This window comes from Saccopteryx bilineata, chromosome 3, assembly GCF_036850765.1.
Source record: "Saccopteryx bilineata isolate mSacBil1 chromosome 3, mSacBil1_pri_phased_curated, whole genome shotgun sequence".
NCBI lineage: Eukaryota > Metazoa > Chordata > Mammalia > Chiroptera > Emballonuridae > Saccopteryx > Saccopteryx bilineata.
In genome coordinates, this window is record NC_089492.1 from 300,987,033 (window position 1) to 301,011,446 (window position 24,414).

Here is a 24,414-nt window from a genome sequence, read left to right on the forward strand (position 1 = left end):
TTACCTGTGCTGAAAACTTGAACATTGCAGAATTCATGATGGAGGTAAAATGTCAGTAATTTGGCAAAACATTATCCTTTGTTCAAGCCTCCTTGAACATCAAAAAAAACAAGCCTTAAAATGCAATTTATGTTCCAGAGTCTTTGTACTTATTCATATGTTACTCAACATCTGATAATACCAGGTAGAAGGAGAACAGACATAAAAAATATGGACAAGCTTTACTCAGTATGCTAACCTTTTTCGACACCCCTGTGAGCAACAATTTCTCACATCTTAGGGCTTTCACCGTGTATTGCTCTTAGAAAAGTTCCTGCGTAACTTAACAAAACCTCACTTTTTTGCTTTATTTTTAACAATCTAAAGTTATCTCGAGAACCATGAAAATTCTGCAGATCCTATTAAAGGCTTGTGCTCTGGGTCCTGCTTCTCTCTTCCTGCATTCTACCGAGGCCTCCACGGGTAGACTCAGGCAGGCTGTGCCGTTCCTCCAGGGCTTACGAGTTGTCCATGTGTCTTGTTTTTATCTTCTTTGTTGTCTCTTGTGTAACTGTTGCCCACCCTCCAATATTACAGTGTTCTGCTTCACACTCTAGTAATTGAAAAAGATCTACTTTGGTATAATTAGTAAGTCCTTTTAACTGTTGAGCCTATATGTATTATTACACATATCTTTCTTTTTTGAGTCCATGTAAACAAATTTCCATGGTTTAATACACAAAATTGCAGTATGTACATTAGTAACCTGAAGATGTAATGTAGGAACAAGGCAACTGAGAAATAAAGAAATCATGCATCAACATAGGTAATTTAACATAGCTGATCAGTAAGTAGCCAAGTAGAATTCTCACAAATTTCTAATGTGAATGATTTTCTGTAAATTGCATTTCTGTACATGTAACCTTTTTCTAAAACTTGTGACTCTTGGTTATAGAAACTCACTATGCAGTTATCACTTTTATTTTAATACAAAACCTACTACAGTTTCCCATGTATAAGGTACTTCCATGTATAAGATGTACCCTAATATTTGAGCCCAAATTTTGAGAAAATGTATTACATAAAGTTATTGAACTCATTTTATTCATAAAATTCATACAACTCATCATTGTCAAAACTTCCATCCATTAGCTTGTCCTTATCTGTGTCTGATGATGAATCAGTCTTCAATAATGAGTGTAAAAACAAGGCAAAAAAGCAGAAAATGCAAGTAAAATAGTCTATAATTACTGTATAAAACCGTTTTTAGACCCCAAAATTTTTGTAAAACAGTGCATCTTATATGTAGGGAAATATTGTACTATAGTTTTTTCTTGTTTCATTGGTCATGGAATGTTGCTTATGTGTCCTGTTCAGAGATTTTAAGAACGGCTTCTTTTGAATATAGTAGCATAAAGATATCAACTGGAAAGTGCATGTAATTTCAGAGATCACATGAAGTTTCATCTTGTTTAGTGTATTTCATTTTACCATTTGAGAATAACAGCATTATATCAACATTTTAAAGTTATTCTCAGCCCTGGCCAGTTGGCTTAGTGGTAGAGCATCAGCCTGGCATTTGGATGTCCCACGTTCAGTTCCCAGTCAGGGCACATAGGAGAAGTGCCTATCTGCTTCTCTGCCGCTCCCTCCTACTCTTTCTCCTCCTCCTGCAGCCATGGTTACATTGATTTAAGCAAGCTGGCCCTGGGGGCTGAGGATGGCTCTGTGGCCTCTGTGTCAGGAACTAAAAGTAGCTTGGATGCTGAGCAATGGAACAATGCCTCAGATAGGCAGAGCATCATCCCACAGGGGTCTTGTCTGGTAGATCCAGGTTTGGGCACATGTATGAGTCTATCTCTGCCTCCCCTTCTCTCAATTAAAAAAAAATAGGGGGACTCAGGTTAGCTGAGTTTGCCCTTTTGTGCCTTTTGCCAAATGGAAAGCTTTGCATAATAAACTGCTTTGCTTGAATGTGGTGCTTTGGTTCTCTCTTGAATTCTTTCTCACGAGGGTGACAACTAAGAAGGGAGAAGGCCTTTTGGACTTGAGCCTTCTCCACTGATAAAGTGACCACCCTCCTGTCCTTCCTCACAGGAGAGTCAGAAAAAATAAGCTCCTACAGGGAGACCACACTATGACAATGTTCTTTACCGTCTTCACCTGTCTGTCCTCCCTCAGACGTACACACATTCCCACAGCAATGAGAACAGCACTGCTCTCCTGAACGCCCAAACCCAACACAACACCCTGTCACCTCCCCTGACCATCCCTGCTCCCCACTCTCACTAATGCATCCCGGGTGCCCTCTCCTCTCTGGAGCATGTCTGTGCCCCCCACTCACCTTCGCCTGTCTCACTCCTAAGATTCCAGGGCTCCTCTTTTGCTTCTGAAACTTGTTCCCTGAATCTACTTACACTTCTGTGACTTTAAAATAAACTTTCTCCTCTAAAAAACAAAACCCCAAATGAATTCAGGAAGTTTCCTGCTAATTCTTGGGATCCCCTTAAAATCAACTGGAGCAGGCCTGACCTGTGGTGGCGCAGTGGATAGTGTCAACCTGGAAATGCTGAGGTCGCCAGTTCGAAACCCTGGGCTTGCCTGGTCAAGGCACATATGGGAGTTGATGCTTCCAGCTCCTCCCCCTTTCTCTCTCTCTGTCTCTCCCTCTTCTCTAAAGATGAATAAATAAAATTTTTAAAAAAATCAACTGGAGCAGCTCATTAAAAAAACAATGATGCTCCACCCAGACCAGGTCTTCATCTCTGTTGGGGAAGGCTCAAGTGATGTCCTTCCTTAAGACTCAAGTGATCTAATCAAAAACAGGCTGGCTTTAATAAGCAAGCAGATCCTTTGTGGATGAGAGCTGCACTCTTAAGTTGTGGTTCTGCAGGTCTGCAGTGGGGCCCAGGATACGGCATCTTTATTGGGCTTGGGACTAGAACTTCTCTAAGGACCTGCCCCCTGGGCACAATTCCTTCTTCTTCTCCAGGAAATTTCAGGAATTATTTTAAAAACAAAAAATGAATTCAGAAAACATGAAAAAAATGTTAGCTATATAAATATGTATATGTGTACACCATGTTCATCACAGCATTATTCACAGTGGCCAAGATATGGAAACAACCAAAGTGTCCCTCAATAGAGGATTGGATAAAGAAGAAGTGGTACATATTTACAATGGATACTACTCAGTCATAAGAAATGGTGACAGTATCATTTTTGACAACATGGATGGACCTTGATAACATTATACTTAGTGAAATAAGAAAATCAGAAAAAGCTAAGAACTGTATGATTCCATACATAGGTGGGACACAAAATTGAAGCTCATGGACCTCTATAAGAGCACTGTGGTTGCCAGGGGAAGGGGAATGGGTGAGGAAAGGGATAAGGGAGGAAGGGGGAGGGTATAAAGAGGGACAAATATAAGATGATGAAGGATGATTTGACTTTGGGTGATGGGTATACAACATAATTGACTGTCCAAATGATGTGGAGATGTTTGCCCAAAACCTATGTACTCTTGACCAGTGTCACCCTGTTAAATTTAATTTTCTAAAAAAAAAGTGGAGACTGCAGATCCAATAAAGTACAATTTTGTTTCTGTTAAATTGGAAATCAAAGCATCTTCATCTCCTAGAAGAAAAAAAAAAGGAAAAGAAGTGAATAAAATTAAACAATGAATAGGCTCTGTAAAAACAAACTTTCAAGTTCTTCAGTGTTTTCAGAGGGTGGACAAAAGGGACTTGAGGAGAACAGCTCCTTGGTGGCTCACAGTCACTAATTCAACAAATCCCGGTAAAGGACAGAAAAAGCCGCTGAACATTAGACAAACTCATAACACAAGGTTCTACCTGTTAAGACCACAGACATTCTTACCAACTGCACACTGAAAAGCCTAAGATTGCTTATTGAATACCAATGGATGTTTCAATGCTAGACACTAGAAAGGATACAGGGCTCAGAATGTAAACTTGACACAATACATTTAAAGACAAACAATATGGAATTTATTATTATTATTATTATTATTATTTACAACAGAGAGAGAAAGGAAGTGAAAGAAAGGTACAGACAGTAAGGGAGAGAGATGAGAAGCATCAATTCTTTGTTGTGGCCCCTTAGTTGTTCACTGCTTGCTTTCCCATATGTGCCTTGATGTGGGGGAGGAGAGGAACCCTTCAGTCAAGCCAGTGACCCCTTCCTCAACCGAGCGACCTTTGGCCTCAGACCAGTGACCATGGGACATGTCTATGACTCCATGCTTCAGCTGGTGAGCCCACGCTCAAGCTGGCGACCTTGGTGTTTCAAACGTGGGTCCTCTGGGTCCCAGGCTATCACTGTATTATTCCTTGTGCTATAAGCTTCTCAGGTGGAATACTTTTTAATGTAATGATTTCTATGGTCAAAGTTTTAAAAGGTTGAGTCTGCCTCATATTGGGCAAAGAATATTGGCCCTGGCCAGTTGGCTCATTGGTAAAGCTCAAACTGGCATGTCGAAGTCTTGGGTTTGATTTCCAGGAAGGGCACAAAGGGGAAGCTACCATCTGCTTCTCCACCCTTCCCCCTTCTCTCTCTCTCTTCCCCTCCTCCTGCAGCCATGGCTCAAACATTTGAGCAAGTCAGCCTGGAGCACTGAGGATGGCTCCCTGGCCTCCCTCGGGTGCTAAGATAGCTCGGTTACCAAGCACTGGACCAGCTGCATCAAATGGGCAGAGTATCGCCCCAGTGAGCTTGCCCAGTGAATCCCTTCCTTCCTCTCACTTAATAAAAAATAAAAAGAATATTAAGCACTGGTTATGAGATATCATCAATTCTAATTTCAGAAGTTAATGACTATTTTTACAGGAAAGCAGATTTTCAACAAACTAAGATTTATCCCAATAAGATTTTAAGAAAATAAATGTGAGATGTAGAATAAAAAATTTAAATCTATGGCGGGGGGGAGACGCAATTCTTTGAATATTCCTTGAAAAAGCATCACATGTTCAGTCATTTCTTGTCCCTGATCCCCTCCCTCTTGCCATCCCAGGAGATGAGAAGCGACCTATGACTGTCAGACAACTCTCACCCCTCGGTAAACAAGGGCTGCACCTGGAAGCAAATGATCTTAAAATTCACAAGTCCTATAAACGGAAAATTTGTAATTCTCTTTCAAATCTTTTTAAGTAAAAACAATTCAGCAACCGTTAAATAGATTATAAAGCCACAAGCTCATGTATCAAAACTTAATCATGCACATCCATTGGCTAACCATTCAGCAGGTCCGGTTTCCCCTTCTTCCCGCTTCGATGTACGTTATTTCCGTTTATGGATCTATTCCTGTCTCTTCCTGGGGCTCTGCACTGTCGTCGTTGCATATTTCTCCTCTTTTATCTATTCCTGTCCCAGCACCCGTTCCTAGAAACTCTTGAAACCTTTTTGTTCTGATATTCGTGGATGTATGTCAGCATCTTCCTCTCTCACCCCAGGCCGTGACCTCGTGGTTTCCCCAGATGGTCTTTGCTGTTTCCTCCCACTCCTGCCGCAGGCTGCCTCTCAGAGCTGTTTCTCCCTCGGCTCCCTAATCGCTAAACCCCCTTTCTGTCCCTACTCGCTCCCCCAGCTCTCCTCCTCTGGGCCACTCCCTCCTTCTGAAGTGCCCCCTCCCTGCGCCCTTCTCTCCGGGCCCCTTCCTCTCCTCGGGGTGTCTCCCCTTTCTTCCCCTCCCGAGCCTCTCCCCGGTTACTGTCACTCTCCCCGTCACGGTCCCGTCCCCCGCACCCCCACGTGGCCCTCTCTTCATGGGCCCTCACTGACCTCTCCTCCCCTCCCGTGTCTCTCTCCGTCCCCTGACCCCTCCCAGCCCCGCTCTGCGCGTCCCCGGGGCCCCTTCGCTGTCGCCGCTCCTACACAGCCTCCCTGCGCGGGCCGGGGGCTCTTCTGGGGACCCCGCGTTCTCGCCCAGAATCCCCACGCCATGGAGAGTGTGCTCTTCCTGGACCCGGGCCTCTTATTAAGTGGGGGGGAGGGTCCCAAGAGGGGGCTGCCCCCACGGGACCGAGCCAGGAAACTCGCGGCAGGAGGGTCTCACACCCCACGGCGGCCTCAGAGTTTCCCCGGAAACCGACGCGGAGCCCCCACCCGGCAGCGAAGCGGGCAGGCTCGTGGCCTCTCACCGGGACTCCGCACTCACGACTGGATGCTCGGAGCGAGGCTCTGGGCGTCTGAAGCGATCCCCAGGCTTCTTGCTTGCAGGAATGGGGACAGGAAGACTGTCTCCAGATACCACCCGATCATCACTACATCCGCTTCCAAAGAAGCTGAGCATGCACATTGCTTCTAAAGCCCAGAGGGTGGGGCCGCGCGCTGAGAACCTTCCAGGAGTGGGTGGGTGGGTGGGTGGTGTTTTAATACTGACCAATCAGAAGTAAAGGCAACGAAAATAAAGGAATGTTTCAAATCAGGGCGTTTCCTGGTATCCCCTCCACCAGATAATTTTTTGTTGTTCATTGAATTTGACTAAGATAATGTTCAGTAAGGCTTAAATATTATTATTCATAAAATTTGTATGATTTTTTTCCAAAGTTAATATAATGAGTCCTTGACTAAGTAGTTCAGTTGGTTAGAACCTTATCTGATATACCTGTTGTATCTGTACCTCAATTCCGTGGGATTACATAGAGACACCAAGTCCAGATGAATTTTGAAGTTTTATTAAAGGAGGAGATTTGTTAAATATGCCAGCCACATATGGCTGACACAGGGCAGCAGATCCAAATTGTGTGCGAGCCCCAAAACTATTTCAGGGGCTGTTTATATACCCTGATCACACAGGTGGGGGAGAGCATGACATGATGGCACAAGCTGACAACATTTGTTCAGGGGATACACAAAAACATTAAGACTTTCAAGGTAACACAATCAAAATGTTTACAAATCTTTTAGGGTTCCTTTGCCTAGAGCAGTGGTCCCCAACCTTTTTTGGGCCACGGACAGGTTTAATGGCAGAAAATATTTTCACTGACCGGCCTTTAGGGTGGGATGGATAAATGTATCATGTGACCGAGACAAGCGTCAAGAGTGAGTCCTTAGATGGATGTAACAGAGGGAATCTGGTCATTTTTGAAAAATAAAACATTGTTCAGACTTAAATATAAATAAGACAGAAATAATGTAAGTTATTTATTCTTTCTCTGTGGACCAGTACCAAATGGCCCACGGACCTGTACCGGTCCACAGCCCGGGGGTTGGGGACCACTGGCCTAGAGGTATGTTACTCTCAGGATTCCAAGAAGGGGGAGGAATTACAATCAATGTAAGCTGGTATGTAAATTTTGTCTCCTATTAAAAAAGAAGAAGTTTCTCAGTTAACCTTAATTTTAGATTTAAAACTAAATGACCCATTGTTCTTGCAAGCCAGAAACTTTTACATTCTTCTCCCTCCCCTCCGCAAAGGAGGGACAGGACAGGAAAGCCTGACCTTTCCTCCTAGAATATCAATATTAAATTTGAAGATTTTTGGTACCTTACAACAATCCCCACTGGTTCTACTTCCTAAGGCATATCCTTGACAATTTACTGAAGAGCATGAGGCTGTTTTGTAGAAATATTAACTTATAGCCTGTAACAGATATTTAACAGACAGCATTAATAGCAATACAGTTCACTAAAGAAATAAATATTACTGGTTGATTTTCTGTAAACTGCACAAATCTTTTGCAACTTACATAAAATTAACTGGTTTTTCTAACAATTTACTTTAAGTCAGAACTCTTCATTTTAAAACCTTTAACTTCCTGGACATGTTTTCTTTGAATATATGTTCCCTGATTTATTGATTTCACCCCAATAACATTAATAAAAATTTATTTATAAAAAATAAAAACAATAAAACCTTTAACTTTTAGTGACAATTAAGTTGGCTTTTGTTTTACCCTAGTTTCCCTTTGTCCCAAAGTCTGATTAAAGAGGGAGTCCTTAGTAAGTTTCTTCATACATTCGCCGAATGTAGACCAACCAGCTTCCTGTTTGTGGTTGAGTAGGGCATGCCATTTTCTACCTTGGCAATAGTGGGAGTCAGTCCCTGGGTGATGTACTGAATCTCCTGGCAATGCTGGAAGCGCCTGTCATCAGTCTTTTGAACAGTCTGTTGTGTAACCTATAAAGTACTGCAAGTACTTAAGGAAGGGGTAGTTACATTTTCCCTGTGATTTGATTTATGCATCTTATTTGTCCTGACCCTTTTGTGGCCTATGGGCACAATGTAACTTCAAATTAGCTTCTAATTCATATTGGGTCCCTTTGCTACTAGCTTTGAGACTTTGTACATAAATGCAGGCCTAACACTAGAATGGGCAAGCTAAATTTGGAAAGAATTCTATATAGCAATTTCCTAACAATTGTCAATTATTTTATTAAAGTCTATTTCTAAATGTTTACTTGAGAAAGTTCCTTTTCTCTTGTTTTTTTAAAAATAATTTCCTTGGCCCTGGCCAGTTGGCTCAGCGGTAGAGCGTCGGCCTGGCATGCAGAGGACCCGGGTTCGATTCCCGGCCAGGGCACATAGGAGAGGCACCCATTTGCTTCTCCACCCCTCCCCCTCTCCTTCCTCTCTGTCTCTCTCTTCCCCTCCCGCAGCCGGGGCTCCATTGGAGCAGAGATGGCCCTGGTGCTGGGGATGGCTCCTTGGCCTCTGCCCCAAGCGCTAGAGTGGCTCTGGTCACGGCAGAGCGATGCCCCAGAGGGGCAGAGCATTACCCCCTGGTCGGCAGAGTATCGCCCCTGGTGGGCGTGCCGGGTGGATCCCGGTCGGGCGCATGCGGGAGTCTGTCTGACTGTCTCTCCCTGTTTCCAGCTTCAGAAAAATACAAAAAAAAAATAAATAATAATTTCCTTACTTTGCTTAGTATTTACTTGGATACAAATTAAATACTCAGATATTATGCCTTCTGTAATAGATTCTAAGTTTGGCTTCTCTAAATATCCCTTTCCCTGTTGGTAACATCTTTTTCTAATTGGTTTTGAATAAACCTTTGGCAATAAGGGCTCCCAAACCCCACTGGTTTTGGGTGGCATTTACTTATGTGAATTACTATGTTCTGATTTTGAGGCAGACTAGAAAAAAATATAAATAAACAATAAGATGTAAATAGCTAATTTTAACAAATACTACAACAAGTGTCTTAATACAATAAAGTGAGGAAAGCCTATTAGATTATTAAACAAAAACAAAGTTCTAAGCAATATAACAGGATTTAAAATAAAATTCTTACAGTCTCAACCTAGATGAAATGGACAAATTCCTTGAAACATATAATCTTCCAAAAATGAATCTGGAAGAATCAGAAAACCTAAACAGACCAATTACAACAAATGAGATAGAAACAGTTATCAAAAACTCCCCAAAAAGAAAAGTCCTGGCCCTGGCCAGTTTGCTCAGTGATAGAGCATCGGCCTGGCATACAGGAGTCCTGGGTTTGATTCCTGGCCAGGGCACACAGGAGAAGCACCCATCTGCTTTTCCACCCCTCCCCCTCTCCTTCCTCTCTTTCTCTTCCCCTCCCACAGCCAAGGCTCCATTTGAGCAAAGTTTGCCCGGGCACTGAGGACGGCTCTTTGGCCTCTGCCTCAGGCACTAGAATGGCTCTGGATGCAACAGAGCAATGCCCCAGATGGGCAGAGCATCACCCACCGGTGGGCATGTCGGGTGGATCCCAGTTGGGCACATGCGGGAGTCTGTCTGACTGCCTCCCTGTTTCCAACTTCAGAAAAATACAAAAAAAAAAAAAAAAAAAAAAAAAAAAAAAAGAAAGAAAGAAAGAAAGAAAGAAAGAAAAATCCTGGGCCTGATGGCTTCACAAGTGAATTCTACCAAATACTCAAAGAAGAACTAACTCCTATCCTTCTCAAGCTATTTCAAAAAATTCAAGAGGAAGGAAGACTTCCAAGCTCCTTTTATGAGGCAAGCATAATTATGATTCCAAAACCAGGCAAAGACAACACAAAGAAAGAAAATTATAGGCCAATATCCCTGATGAATTTAGATGCTAAAATCCTCAACAAAATATTAGCAAACCAGATCCAGCAATATATGAAAAAAATCATACACCATGATCAAGAGGGATTTATTCTTAGGAGGCAAGGCTGGTACAATATTTGCAAATCAATCAATGTGATTCATCACATAAATAAAAGGAAGGAGAAAAACCACATGATAATTTCAATAGATGCAGAAAAAGCATTTGATAAAATCCAGCACCCATTCATGATCAAAACTCTCAGCAAAATGAGAATACACAGAACATACCTCAACATGATAAAGGCCATCTATGACAAACCCACAGCCAACATCATACTCAATGGGCAAAAATTAAAAGCAATCCCCTTAAGATCAGGAACAAGGCAGGGGTGCCCCCTTTCACCACTCTTATTCAACATAGTTCTGGAAGTCCTAGCCACAGCAATCAGATAAGAAAAAGAAATAAAAGGCATCCAAATTGGAAAAGAAGTAAAACTATCATTATTTGCAGATGATATGATATTGTATATCAAAAACCCTAAAGTCGCAGTCAAAAAACTACTAGACCTGATAAATGAATTTAGCAAGGTGGCAGGATATAAAATTAATACTCAGAAAGCAGAGGCATTTTTATACACTAACAATTAACCGTCAGAAAGAGAAATTAAGGAATCAACCCCCTTTACCATTGCAATCAAAATAATAAAGTACCTAGGAATAAATTTAACCAGGGAGATTAAAGACTTGTACTCGGAAAATTATAAAACATTGATAAAAGAAATCAGGGAAGATACAAACAAGTGGAAGCATATACCGTGTTCATGGTTAAGAAGAATAAACATCATTAAAATGTCTATGTTACCCAAAGCAATTTATAAATTCAATGCAATACCGATTAAAATACCAATGACTTACTTCAAAGATATAGAACACATATTCCAAAAATTTATACGGAACCAAAAGAGAACACGAATAGCCTCAGCAATCTTGAAAAGGATGAATAAAGCAGGAAGTATCACACTTCCGGATATCAAGTTATACTACAAGGCCATTGTACTCAAAACAGCCTGGTACCTGCATAAGAACAGGCACATAGATCAATGGAACAGAACGGAGATCCCAGAAATAAACCCACACTTTTATGGACAACTAATATTTGACAAAGGAGATAAGAGCATACATTGGAGTAAAGACAGCCTCTTCAACAAATGGTGTTGGGAAAATTAGACAGCTACCTGCAAAAAAATGAAACTAGACCACCAACTTACATCATTCACAAAAATAAACTCAAAATGGATAAAAGACTTAAATGTAAGCCATAAAACCATAAGCATCTTAGAAGAAAACATAGGCAGTAAGCTCTCTGACATCTCTCGAAGCAATATATTTGCTGATTTGTCTCCATAGGCAAGTGAAATAAAAGACAGGATAAACAAATGGGACTATATCAAACTGAAAAGATTCTGCACAGCTAAAGACAACAAGAACAGAATAAAAAGACAAACTACACAATGGAAGAATATATTTGACAATGCATCTGATAAGGGGTTAATAACCAAAATTTATAAAATACTTGTAAAACTTAATACCAAGAAGACAAACAATCCAATCCAAAACTGGGCAAAAGAAATGAATAGACACTTCTCCAAAGAGGACATACAGATGGCCAACAGGCATATGAAAAAATGCTCAACATCACTAATCATTAGAGAAATGCAAATTAAAACCACAATGAGATATCACCTCACACCGGTCAGAATGGCGCTCATCAACAAAACAACACAGAATAAGTGCTGGCGAGGATGTGGAGAAAAGGGAACCCTCCTGCACTGCTGGTGGGAATGCAGACTGGTGCAGCCACTGTGGAAAACAGTATGGAGATTCCTCAAAAAATTAAAAATCGAACTGCCTTTTGACCCAGGTATACCACTGTTAGGAATATACCCCAAGAACACCATAGCACTGTTTGAAAAGAAGAAATACACCCCCATGTTTATGGCAGCATTGTTCACAATAGCGAAGATCTGGAAACAGCCCAAGTGTCCATCAGAGGATGAGTGAATTAAAAAGCTTTGGTACATATATACTATGGAATACTACTCAGCCATAAGAAAGAATGACATCGGATCATTCACAACAACATGGATGGACCTTGATAACATTATACTGAGTGAAATAAGTAAATCAGAAAAAACTAAGAACTATATGGTTCCATACATAGATGGGACATAAAAATGAGATTCAGAGACATGGACAAGAGTGTGGGGAGTTACAGGGTGGGGGGGGGAGGAGAGGGATGGGGTTGGGTGGGGGGAGGAGCACAAAGAAAACCAGTTAGAAGGTGACAGAAGACAATTGGGCTTTGGGTGATGGGAATGCAGCATAATCAAATGTCAAAATAACCTAGAGATGTTTTCTCTGAACATATGTACCCTGATTTATGAATGTCACCCCATCAAAATTAATAATAATAAAAAAGAATTTGTCTCACAGCTAATTCAGGCAGTTAGAAGAATAGTATAAGGATGCTAATTCTGCTTCTCAGGCCACATCCTGCAAAAGGGGCCCCAAGAGAATTGGTGATTGGGCTCCTCTGATTGTGCCAATTGGATTTAAAAAAAAATAGGTCAGGAATGCCCTGAAATGGCACTAACAATACAAGGGCATAAATTTAAAGGACTTTTAGATACTGGAGCTGATGTATCTGTTATCACTAAGCTACATTGGCCTCCTTCCTGGCCCACTCATGCAGCAGCTACAGAATTACAAGGTATAGGGCAGAGTAAATCCCCTCAACAAAGTTCTAGTTCTTTACATTGGGAAGATTGAGAAGGTCATTCTGGATTTTTTTAAATTTTATTTATTCATTTTAGAGAGGAGAGAGAAGGGAGAGAGAGACACAGAGAGGAGAGAGAGACAGAGAGAGAAGGTGGGGAGGAGCTGGAAGCATCAACTCCCATATGTGCCTTGACCAGGCAAGCCCAGGGTTTTGAACCGGTGACCTCAGCATTTCCAGGTTGACGCTTTATCCACTGCGCCACCACAGGTCAGGCTCATTCTGGATTTTTTAAGCCTTATGTGCTCCCTGGATGGCCAGTTAATTTGTGGGGTAGAGATGTTTTGAAAAATACAGGAGCATTGCTTGCCATTCCTAATGGTTTAGTCAGTACTCAGATGCTTGATCGGGGATTTTTGCCCACTAAGGGACTAGGGAAAGAACAGCGAGGTATTCTCACCCCATAGAAGTGGCACCCAATACCAGAAGGTGTGGATTAGGATATCAAAATTTAGCATAGGGGCCTTGGTAGCTCCTGCTACCCCAATAATAAATTGTGCAGACCCAATTACTTGGAAATCAGATAATCCTGTATGGGTAGACCAATGGCCCCTTTCTTAGGAGAAACTTAGGGCAGCTGCTCAATTGGTACAAGAGCAGCTACAGCTTGGGCACATTGAACCATCTAATAGCCCATGGAATACACTTCCATATTTTGATCCTGTCACCTCCTTGATTATCAAGGGGCATAGGCAACCCTTACAGCTTATAGGTTTTGAGCCTCAAAATTATTGTTGTTCTTTTTTTCAAAAAATCAACAACAATGGCTCTGGGAAACTTCCACTAAATGGCAAATCGCTCTTGCAAATCAATAGACAACTTTATACTGAAACAGTCAACTTAAAATCAGCTCACAGACTAGAATTATATGCTATTATCATGGCTTTTCAGCACTTGCCATATTCCTCCTTTAATCTGTATACAGACAGCAAATATTTACTCCCATCCAAGTACTAATTGGGCCCAACCCTGCTTAGCTTCCGAGATCAGACGAGATCGGATGCGTTCAGGGTGGTATGACCGTAGACGCAAATATTTACTTATGGTTGTTTCCACTATAAAGACTGCTGTCTCAGGGATAACTGCTGGTGAACTATTTCAGCATTTCCTTCTTCTTCAAAGACTTTTATGTCAACATAGAGCTCCATGTTTTATAGGACATATTTGAGCTCACTCCATGCTCCCTGGAGCTTTAGCACAAGGGAATGCCCTTGTTGATCAAGCTACCCAAAAGAAAATTATTTGGAGCAACCATGACAGATCGAGCAATTCAGTCTCATACTATTCATCACCAGAATGCTGCAGCCCTGTGTAAACAGTTTCAACTTTCTCGGGAAGCAGCAGATTGGTAAATCCTGTCCAAGCTGTCCTATTCTACAATCTGTCCCTTCATTTGGAGTTAACCCTCAAGGACCCATACCAGGACAACTTTGGCAAATGGGTGTTACTCATAAACCTTCATTTGGCAAACAGTCATATGTCCACATTACAGTGGATACTTATTCTGGATTTATAGTAACCTCTGCCAGAACAGAACAGGCTGATAAGCATGTTATAGCTCATTGTTTGTATGCATTTTTCTATTATTGGATTTCCTAAACTGGTTAAAACTGACAATGCTCTTGAATATGTAGCAAAAGCATTTACTGTATTTTGTCAAAACTTTCAAATTATGGGTATTTCTTACAATCTTTAAAGTCAAGGTATTATTAAAGTGTACCCAGCAAATATTTTAAGGTCAATTTAAAAAAATTTTACAGGGGGAAGTCATATCCTGGAACTCTACAGGTCTACCATATCATGCTTTTTACTTAAAATTTTTTAAATTTCTTTTGAATGCTGATGAACAGGAGACATCAATCTTTTTCTCCTGCAAACTTTTACCTTCTTTTATTTGATCAATCTAAAAACACTGTTTTGTCTTTTTCCAAATAGCTCCAGATATACAGAAAAGGTTTATATAAGCGGATGGGGATCCTAAAACCCCTCAGTGAGATCTTCTGAACATGGCTTTTAAGGCACCAAGAGGCAGAAAAAGCCCAATAGAGATCAAGTGAACTACCAGCTTCTAGGATACGTCCTTAAAGGCTCCAATGCCCCAAAGGGGTCTCATAGGATTCCATCTGGGTTCTGCTTCAATAGTGAAAAGGAAGGTCATTGAGCTAAAGCCTGCCAGGCTTACATGCCTTTGCTGTGAGGAAAAAGGGACACTGGAAGGTAGGCTTCCTCCTTGCTCCTCTAAGGGAGGGTTCAGTCTCTTCCAACCCTGCTCCAGCCACCTACGACCTAACCTTGCCCAGAAAGCTGGGGTTTGCCACTGAAGGCTGAAAATGCCCAGGGCCGTTGGCCCCATCTACGACACTGTGGACGAGCCTAGGGTATTTCTTTCAAGAAGCAGGTAAACTGATCTCATCAGCACAAGGGCCACTTAATTATATCTTGCCTGAATAATCAGGATTTTTATTCTTCCCTCAAAGATCTCTGTTGTGGGTGTTGATAGTCCTATGCCCCACTCATATTTCAGGCTGGGACCTACTCCTAAATTAGAGCTCTCTTTCACCCTTTTTGCCAACTTCTATTATTTTTTAAAAATAATTTTATTTTTTTAATGGGGCGACAACAATAAATCAGGATACATATATTCAAAGATAACAAGTCCAGGTTATCTTGTCGTTCAATTATGTTGCATACCCATCACCCAAAGTCAGATTGTCCTCTGTCACCTTCTATCTAGTTTTCTTTGTGCCCCTCCCCCTCCCCCTTTCCCTCTCCCTTTCCCCCCTCCCCCGCGTAACCACCACACTCTTATCAATGTCTCTTACTTTCACTTTTGTGTCCCACCTACGTATGGAATAATGCAGTTCCTGGTTTTTTCTGATTTACTTATTTCCCTTTGAATCATGTTATCAAGATCCCACCATTTTGCTGTAAATGATCCGATGTCATCATTTCTTATGGCTGAGTAGTATTCCATAGTGTATATGTGCCACATCTTCTTTATCCAGTCATCTATTGATGGGCTTTTTGGTTGTTTCCATGTCCTGGCCACTATGAACAATGCTGCAATAAACATGGGACTGCATGTGTCTTTACGTATCAATGTTTCTGAGTCTTCAGGGTATATACCCAGTAGAGGGATTGCTGGGTCATAAGGTGGTTCTATTTTCAGTTTTTTGAGGAACCACCATACTTTCTTCCATAATGGTTGTACTACTTTACATTCCCACAAACAGAGGTTCTCCACAACCTCTCCAACATTTGCTATTACCTGTCTTGCTAATAATAGCTAATCGAATAGGTGTGAGGTGGTATCTCATTGCAGTTTTGATTTGCATTTCTCTAATAGCTAATGAAGATGAGCATCTTTTCATATATCTATTGGCCATTTGTATTTCTTCCTGGGACGAGCCTAGGGTATTTCTTTCAAGAAGCAGGTAAACTGATCTCATCAGCACAAGGGCCACTTAATTATATCTTGCCTGAATAATCAGGATTTTTATTCTTCCCTCAAAGATCTCTGTTGTGGGTGTTGATAGTCCTATGCCCCACTCATATTTCAGGCTGGGACCTACTCCTAAATTAGAGCTCTCTTTCACCCTTTTTGCCAACTTCTATTATTTTTTAAAAATAATTTTATTTTTAAAAGGATATGTCTGTTCATATCCTTTTCCCATTTTTTATTGGATTGTTTGTTTGTTTGTTGTTGAGTTTTATGAGTTCTTTGTATATTTTGGATATTAGGCCCTTATCTGAGCTGTTGTTTGAAAATATCATTTCCCATTTAGTTGGCTTTCTGTTTATTTTGTTATCAGTTTCTCTTGCTGAGCAAAAACTTCTTAGTCTGATGTAGTCCCATTCATTAATTTTTGCCTTCACTTCTCTTGCCTGTGGAGTCAAATTCATAAAATGCTCTTTAAAACTCAGGTCCATGAGTTGAGTACCTATGTCTTCTTCTATGTACTTAATTGTTTCAGGTCTTATGTTTAGATCTTTGATCCATTTTGAGTTAATTTTTGTACAGGGGGACAAACTATAGTCCAGTTTCATTCTTTTGCATGTGGCTTTCCAGTTTTCCCAGCACCATTTATTGAAGAGGATTTCTTTTCTCCATTGTGTGTTCTTGGCCCCTTTATCAAAAATTATTTGACTATAAATATGTGGTTTTATTTCTGGACTTTCTATTCTGTTCCATTGGTCTGAATGTCTATTTTTCTGCCAATACCATGCTGTTTTGATTATCGTGGCCCTATAATAGAGTTTGAAGTCAGGTATTGTAATGTCCCCAGCTTCATTCTTTTTCTTTAGGATTGCTTTGGCTATTCGGGGTTTTTTATAGTTCCATATAAATCTGATGATTTTTTGCTCTATTTCTTTAAAAAACGTCATTGGAAGTTTGATGGGAATTGCATTAAATTTGTATATTGCTTTGGGTAATATTGCCATCTTGATTATATTTATTCTTCCTAGCCAAGAACAAGGTATATTCTTCCATCTCATTATATCTTTTTCGATTTCCCTTAACAATGGTTTATAGTTTTCATTATATAACTCCTTTACATTCTTTGTTATGTTTATTCCTAAGTATTTTATTTTTTTTGTTGCAATCGTGAAGGGGATTATTCTTTTGAGTTCATTCTCAATTGTTTCATTGTTGGCATATAGAGAGGCTATTGACTTCTGTATGTTAATTTTGTATCCTGTGACCTTACTGTATTGGCTTATTGTTTCTAGTAGTCTTTTTGTGGATTCTTTGGGGTTTTCAATGTATAGGATCATATCATCTGCAAAAAGTGATGCCTTTACTTCTTCTTTTCCGATATGGATGCCTTTTATTTCTTTGTCTTGTCTGATTGCTATGGCTAGAACCTCTAGTACCACATTAAATAAGAGTGGAGAGAGTGGACAACCCTGTCTTGTTCCTGATTTAAGGGGGGAAAGCCTTCAGTTTAGTGCCATTAATATGATGTTAGCTGATGGTTTAATGCCGGGGTCCAGCCCCGGGGGGGATTCAGGGGTCCCACAGGAGGAGACAGCGTCAGCAAAAATGGAGTGAGAGAGCCAAATTCTTTTCTTTCTCTTTATTCTCTGGTTAGCATTTACTGCCAGGCATCTCTGCCAAATGCTAGTATAGCTCCCTTTTTATACACACACACTGAGTTACAATCACAAGGTGTTAATTATTGCTTTTGTTTCACTATGTTTGCATGTTTCCAGATAACAGTTAATTTACATCTATGAATCACAAACCAGGTAACAAATCATTCAAAATACAAAATAACTTGAATAGCGATAACAACATCAGTAAAAGCTTTTAAAGTATTAGTACTAATAGTTTACTAACTTTACTGCTGTTGTGAGTTAAGGGGCAGAGAGAGATTTAGCAGATGACTAACAATGGACCACCACTTGCTCAGGTAAATGGCCTTGAGTTTATGCAGTGTCCTACTTTTTCTCACAAGATTCTAAAAGGCTTGCCTCTAAAGAAATTAACATAACATTAAGAATAGCTTACATCCAAAGATATGCAGAGTGCACTTGCAAGATAGCCCAGCAGCAACACACTCTATTCTTCTCAGAGTGTACCACTATCTGCAGATCAAATAAGAAGAAAGGAATGTTTCTCTACTTTATCACATGAAAAGGCTAGGGAGGAAAAATGTTGAATTAAGTGAAGGCCGAAGGGTGCTCTGTGCACAGCCACTGCCTCCTACCCATTCACAAGTCACAATCTATTCTTTCTAACATGATTAAGAAGGAATTCTCCTACAGACTTAACCCTTTACAAGGGATATCATAGCCAGCCTCTTATGTCTATGAGCCCAGTTCAAGGGGCTTACAGGCTTTTCTGTGGAACTCACACCCTCTGTCTCATTTCCAAAGAAATCACTATGAATCTACAGGGAAAGCATGGTACTATTATCTCTGTGCCATAATTAATAGCACACACCCAGGGGGATATAAGGCCAGATTAATTCAAAAAGTCAAAGGGGGAAGTATCGTTGTGCCTTTCCTTTGCGGTGACTTTGTCACCCCGCAGCCATTGGTCTTCACTGCAGTGACTTTGTCACCCCGCAGCCATTGGTCTTCTCTGCTGTGACTTTGTCAATCAGCAGTTTTTGATCTTCTTCTGCTGTGACCTTGTCAGCCAGCAGTTGTGGGTCTTCTTCTGCTGTGACCTTGTCAGCCAGCAGTTGTGGGTCTTCTCCTGCTGTGACCTTGTCAGCCAGCAGTTGTTGATCGGCTCCCGACAGTTTATCATATATGGCCTTTATCATGTTGAGATATTTTCCTTCTATACTCATTTTGTTGAGAGTCTTAAACATAAAATTGTGTTGTATTTTATCGAAAGCCTTTTCTGTGTCTATTGATAAGATCATGTGGATTTTGTTCTTTGTTTTGTTGATATGGTGTATTACGTTAACCGTTTTACGTATGTTGAACCATCCTTGAGATTCTGGGATGAATCCCACTTGATCATGATGTATTATTTTTTTAATATGTTGTTGTATTCGATTTGCTAGTATTTTGTTTAGTATTTTAGCATCTGTATTCATTAGAGATATTGGTCTGTAGTTTTCTTTCTTTGTGCCATCCTTGCCTGGTTTTGGTATGAGGGTTATGTTGGCCTCATAAAATGTGTTTGGAAGTATTGCTTCTTCTTCAATTTTTTGGAAGACTTTGAGTAGAATAGGAACCAAGTCTTCTTTGAATGTTTGATAAAATTCGCTGGTATAGCCGTCAGGGCCTGGACTTTTATTTTTGGGGAGGTTTTTAATGGTTTTTTCTATTTCTTCTCTACTAATAGGTCTGTTTCGGCTTTCTGCTTCTTCTTGACTCAGTCTAGGAAGGTTGTATTGTTCTAGGAATTTATCCATTTCTTCTAGGTTGTTGAATTTAGTGGCATAAAGTTTTTCATAGTATTCTACAATAATTCTTTGTATATCTACAGTGTCCGTGGTGATTTCTCCTCTTTCATTTTGGATTTTGTTTATATGAGTTCTTTCTCTTTTTTCCTTGGTAAGTCTTGCCAAGGGTTTGTCAATTTTGTTGATCTTTTCAAAGAACCAGCTCCTTGTTCTATTAATTTTTTCTATAGTTTTCCTGTTCTCTAATTCATTTATTTCTGCTCTGATTTTTATTATCTCCTTTCTTCGGCTGGTTTTGGGTTGTCTTTGTTCTTCTTTTTCTAGTTCCTTAAGGTGTGAAGTTAAGTGGTTCACTTGGGCTCTCTCTTGTTTGTTCATATATGCCTGAAGTGATATGAACTTCCCTCTTATCACTGCTTTTGCTGCATCCCATAGATTCTGATATGTCGTATTGTCATTTTCATTAGTCTGTATATATCTTCTGATCTCTGCACTTATTTCTTCTTTGACCCATTCATTTTTTAAAAGTATGTTGTTTAGTTTCCACATTTTTGTGGGATTTTTTCCCTCTTTTTTGCAGTTAAATTCTAGTTTCAAGGCTTTATGATCAGAAAATATGCTTGGTACAACTTCGATTTTTCTGAATTTGCTAATGTTGTTTTTGTGGCCCAACATATGGTCAATTCTTGAGAATGATCCATGTACACTGGAGAAAAATGTATACTCAGTCACTTTGGGATGAAATGTCCTGTAGATGTCTATCATATCCAGGTGCTCTAGTGTTTTGTTTAAGGCCACTATGTCTTTGTTGATTCTCTGTTTGGATGACCGTTCTAGAGCCGTCAGCAGTGTATTGAGGTCTCCAAGTATGATTGTATTTTTGTCAGTTGTTGTTTTAAGGTCAATAAGTAGCTGTCTTATATATTTTGGTGCTCCTTGGTTTGGTGCATATATATTAAGAATTGTTATGTCTTCTTGATTCAGTGTCCCCTTAGCCATTATGAAATGGCCATTTTTGTCTCTGAGTACTTTTCCTGTCTTGTAGTCAGCATTATCAGATATGAGTATTGCTACGCCTGCTTTTTTTTGGATGTTATTTGCTTGGAGTATTGTTTTCCAGCCTTTCACTTTGAATTTGTTTTTATCCTTGTTACTTAGATGAGTTTCCTGTAGGCAGCATACAGTTGGATTTTCTTTTTTAATCCATTCTGCTACTCTGTGCCTTTTTATTGGTGAGTTTAATCTGTTTACATTTAGTGTAATTATTGACACTTGTGTGTTCCCTATTGCCATTTTATATCTTGCTTTCTGTTAGTTTTGTGTCTTGTTTGATCCTTCTCTTTCATTTTTCTATCTTTTGTTTTCATTTGGTTGTATTCCATACATCTTTCCTCTGTTGCTATCTTTTTTTATCTCATGTGCTTCTGTGGTGGTTTTTTCAATGGTGGTTACCTTTAAGTAATGAAAAGGGTTCCTACACTGGCGAACTATTTTGTGAGTATTTTTGCACTCCATCGTCCTTTGCTACTGTTAGTCTCCATCTTCTCCCCCCCTTTCTTTTTGTTGTTGTCACAGTTTAAATTTGGTTTTATTGTGTTCTTCTTGGAGCTTTTACTTGTGGCTCTGTTTTTTTTTTTTGTTCTTTGTATCTGATTGGAGAACCCCCTTTAGTAATTCCTGGAGTGGGGGTTTTCTGATGATAAATTCCCTCATCTTTACTGTATCTGTGAATATTTTTATTTCTCCTTCATATTTGAAGGATAGCTTTGATGGGTATAGTATTCGTGGCTGAAAGTTCCTCTCTTTCAGGACTTTAAATATTGGGGTCCACTCTCTTCTAGCTTGTAGAGTTTCTGCTGAGAAATCCGATGATAATCTAATGGGCCTTCCTTTATATGTTGTATTCTTCTTTTCCCTGGTTGCCTTGAGAATTTTTTCTTTGCTGTTGGTTTGTGCCAATTTCATTATGATATGCCTTGGAGTAGGTTTGTTGGGGTTAAGAAAACTCGGACTGCCTGACCAGGCGGTGGTGCAGTGGATAGAGCATTAGACTGGGATGCAGAAGGACCCAGGTTCGAGACCCCTAGGTCTCCAGCTTGAGCACGGGCTCATCTGGTTTGAGCAAGGCTCACCAGCTTGAGCCCAAGGTCGCTGGCTGGAGCAAGGGGTCACTTGGTCTGCTGTAGCCCTGGTGGTCAAGTCACATATGAGAAATCAATCAATGAACATCTAAGGAACCGCAACAAAGAATTGATGTTTCTCATCTCTCTCCCTTCCTGTCTGTCTGTCCCTATCTGTCCCTCTCTCTGTCTCTGCCAAAAAAAAAAAAAAAAAAATTAAAAAAAAAAAAAAGAAAACTTGGACTTCTGTTTGCTTCTTGAACTTGACACTTTAGTTTTTTCCACAGGCTTGGGAAGTTCTCATCTATTATTTGTTTGAGTATGTTCTCCATTCCATTTTCTCTCTCTTCTCCTCTGATATACCTATTATTCTTATGTTATTCTTTTTGATGGAGTCAGATAATTCTTGTAGGGCTATCTCATTTTTTTTTAAATCTCTTTCTTCTTCTCTCTGTTGTGCCTCAAGTTGCTTGTCTTCTATTTCACTAATCCTCTCTTCTATCTGACCTGTTCTATTAGCTAAGCTTGTTACTTCGTTTTTCAGCTCGTGAATTGAGTTTTTCATCTCTGTTTGATTTGTTTTTATAGTTTCAATTTCCTTGGACATATATTCTTTGTGTTCATTGAGTTGTTTTCTGAGCTCCCTAAATTGTCTTTCTGTGTTTTCTTGTATATCTCAGAGGATTTTTAGGATTTCTATCTTGAATTCTCTGTCATTTAGCTCCAAGGTTTCTAATATATTAAATTTTTTCTCCATAGATTTTTCCTCATCTAGCTGTGTTACCTCTCTTTCTTTTGTATCCATGATATTCGATTTTCTCTTCCTTAATGGCATCTGAGGGTGGTTTTGTTAATAGTATTAATGAGATTTAATAAAGAATAAAAATTAAAAAAATTAAAAATCGAAAAGAGTTGGTTTTTAAAAAAAAATTAATAATGAAATAAAGAAAAATAAAATAAAAATTTAAAAAAAGGAAAAATTCCCCCCCCTCCTTTTTTCCTCTCTTCTCCTCTCCCCTCTTTCTTGAGAAAATCTTGTGGTGAACTGTGAATTATAACAAACAATGCCTGTAATGGAGGGCCTGAATTGGGGAAAAGTAATAAAAGGGCAAAAAAAAAAAAAAAAAAAAAAAAAGAAAGAAAGAAAGAAAAAAGAAGGGGGTATGGACCCACAAAAAGCAAGTAAGGAAAAAATTTGGGTCAAGAATAAAATGATTTGCTTTTAGGTGTTGGTTGACTAAGAGTTATGATGAGAGGAATAAGAGGAAAACAGAAAAATGGGGGGACAAATTAAAAAATTACTATTGTATTTAGTGGAACAAGAACTAGATAAAATGGAGAGCCAGGGGTGGGAGCACTGCTAGTGAGTTAAAAAGGTGAAGTAAACCCCCCCCCCCAAAATGCCACAAACATAAGTTTGAGTCCCAGATAAGATAATTTGTTTGTTATTGAGGTTTGAATGTGAGGAGATGTAAAGGAGAAAGGAAGAAACTAATATAGAGGGAGAAAAGAAAGAGAGAGAGAGAGAGAAAAAAGAGGGATCCACTAAAAGAAGAAAAAAGAAAAAAGAGGAGAGAGAGAGAGAGAGTTAAGGGTTTTGGAGTGCAACCCTCATAGAGAGAAAGGAAGAGGAAAGAAAAGATAATGGGAGATGTAACACTTATGAGTAGTGTAGTTCAAGGAGAGGAGAGAGTAAGACCAGCAGAGAGTTAATCAGCCAAATTGGAGGAGGAAAAGAAATATCAAGAATGAAGATAAGAGAAACAAACAAACAAATATAATAAAATGGAATAGGTTATAAAGTCTGCAGATTATTCTTGATTTTGAGAGGTTATCTTCTTGCTTTTTCTTTTCTCTCCCTCTTCCTGGTTGGTGACTCTGTACCCCGGGTTCTGCCCCTTTGACACGCTCAGGTAGAGTTTTGCAGTTGATAAGTCTCTATGGCGATGTCATGTATTGTGCTTTAGTCTCGTTGGCAGTCGAGGCTCATTAGCATTTATAGGCTCCGACAGTGAGAGAGTCCGTGTTCCTGGAGCCTTTCTCCTAGTCTTTCCTTCCTCAATTAGTAGCCTGATAATCCAGCTATGGGGTTGCTGCTGCCTCTGCCTGGATAGTAAGAGGCTCAAAGAGCTGGCAACTCCCCACTCTATTTCTACTCAGCACAAGGCTCTGGGTAAGGCTCAGTCAGTCAGAGCTGCTAGCATAATCAGGCGGGCTTTCTGCCCACTCAAAGACCTCTGGCTCTGCCACTGTGTCCGGTAACACAGGCAGGCGCCCACTCCCAGGGTGCTTGGAGGAAACTCTCGCTTACTATCTGTGCTGGCAGTCTCATGCTCTGAGTGAAACCCCCAACTGCATGGAAAAGTTCTAGCGTTGGAATTGGCTCTCGCTCCGTCCCCATGCACGGCTTTTGCAAGGTGCTGGGGCAGCCCGAGATTCCGCTTTGGCCCACACAAAGGCCCCTGACTCTGCCCCTCTGTGCCATAACACGGGCACGCACTGCCGAGGCACACGGAGGAATCTCTCACTATCTGCGCTCGCAGACCAGGATTTCAGGTCAGCCGCGTTTCCCTCTGAGTGAAACTCCCACCAGCACAGAAAAGTTCCACT

General features: G+C 40.3%; 1 protein-coding gene across 1 annotated transcript in view; it reads left to right on the forward strand.

Moving 5' to 3' along the window:
* The window catches only part of LOC136331946 (zinc finger protein 91-like), a 69,366-nt gene that overhangs the window by 19,429 nt on the left and 25,523 nt on the right, over window positions 1-24,414 (forward strand).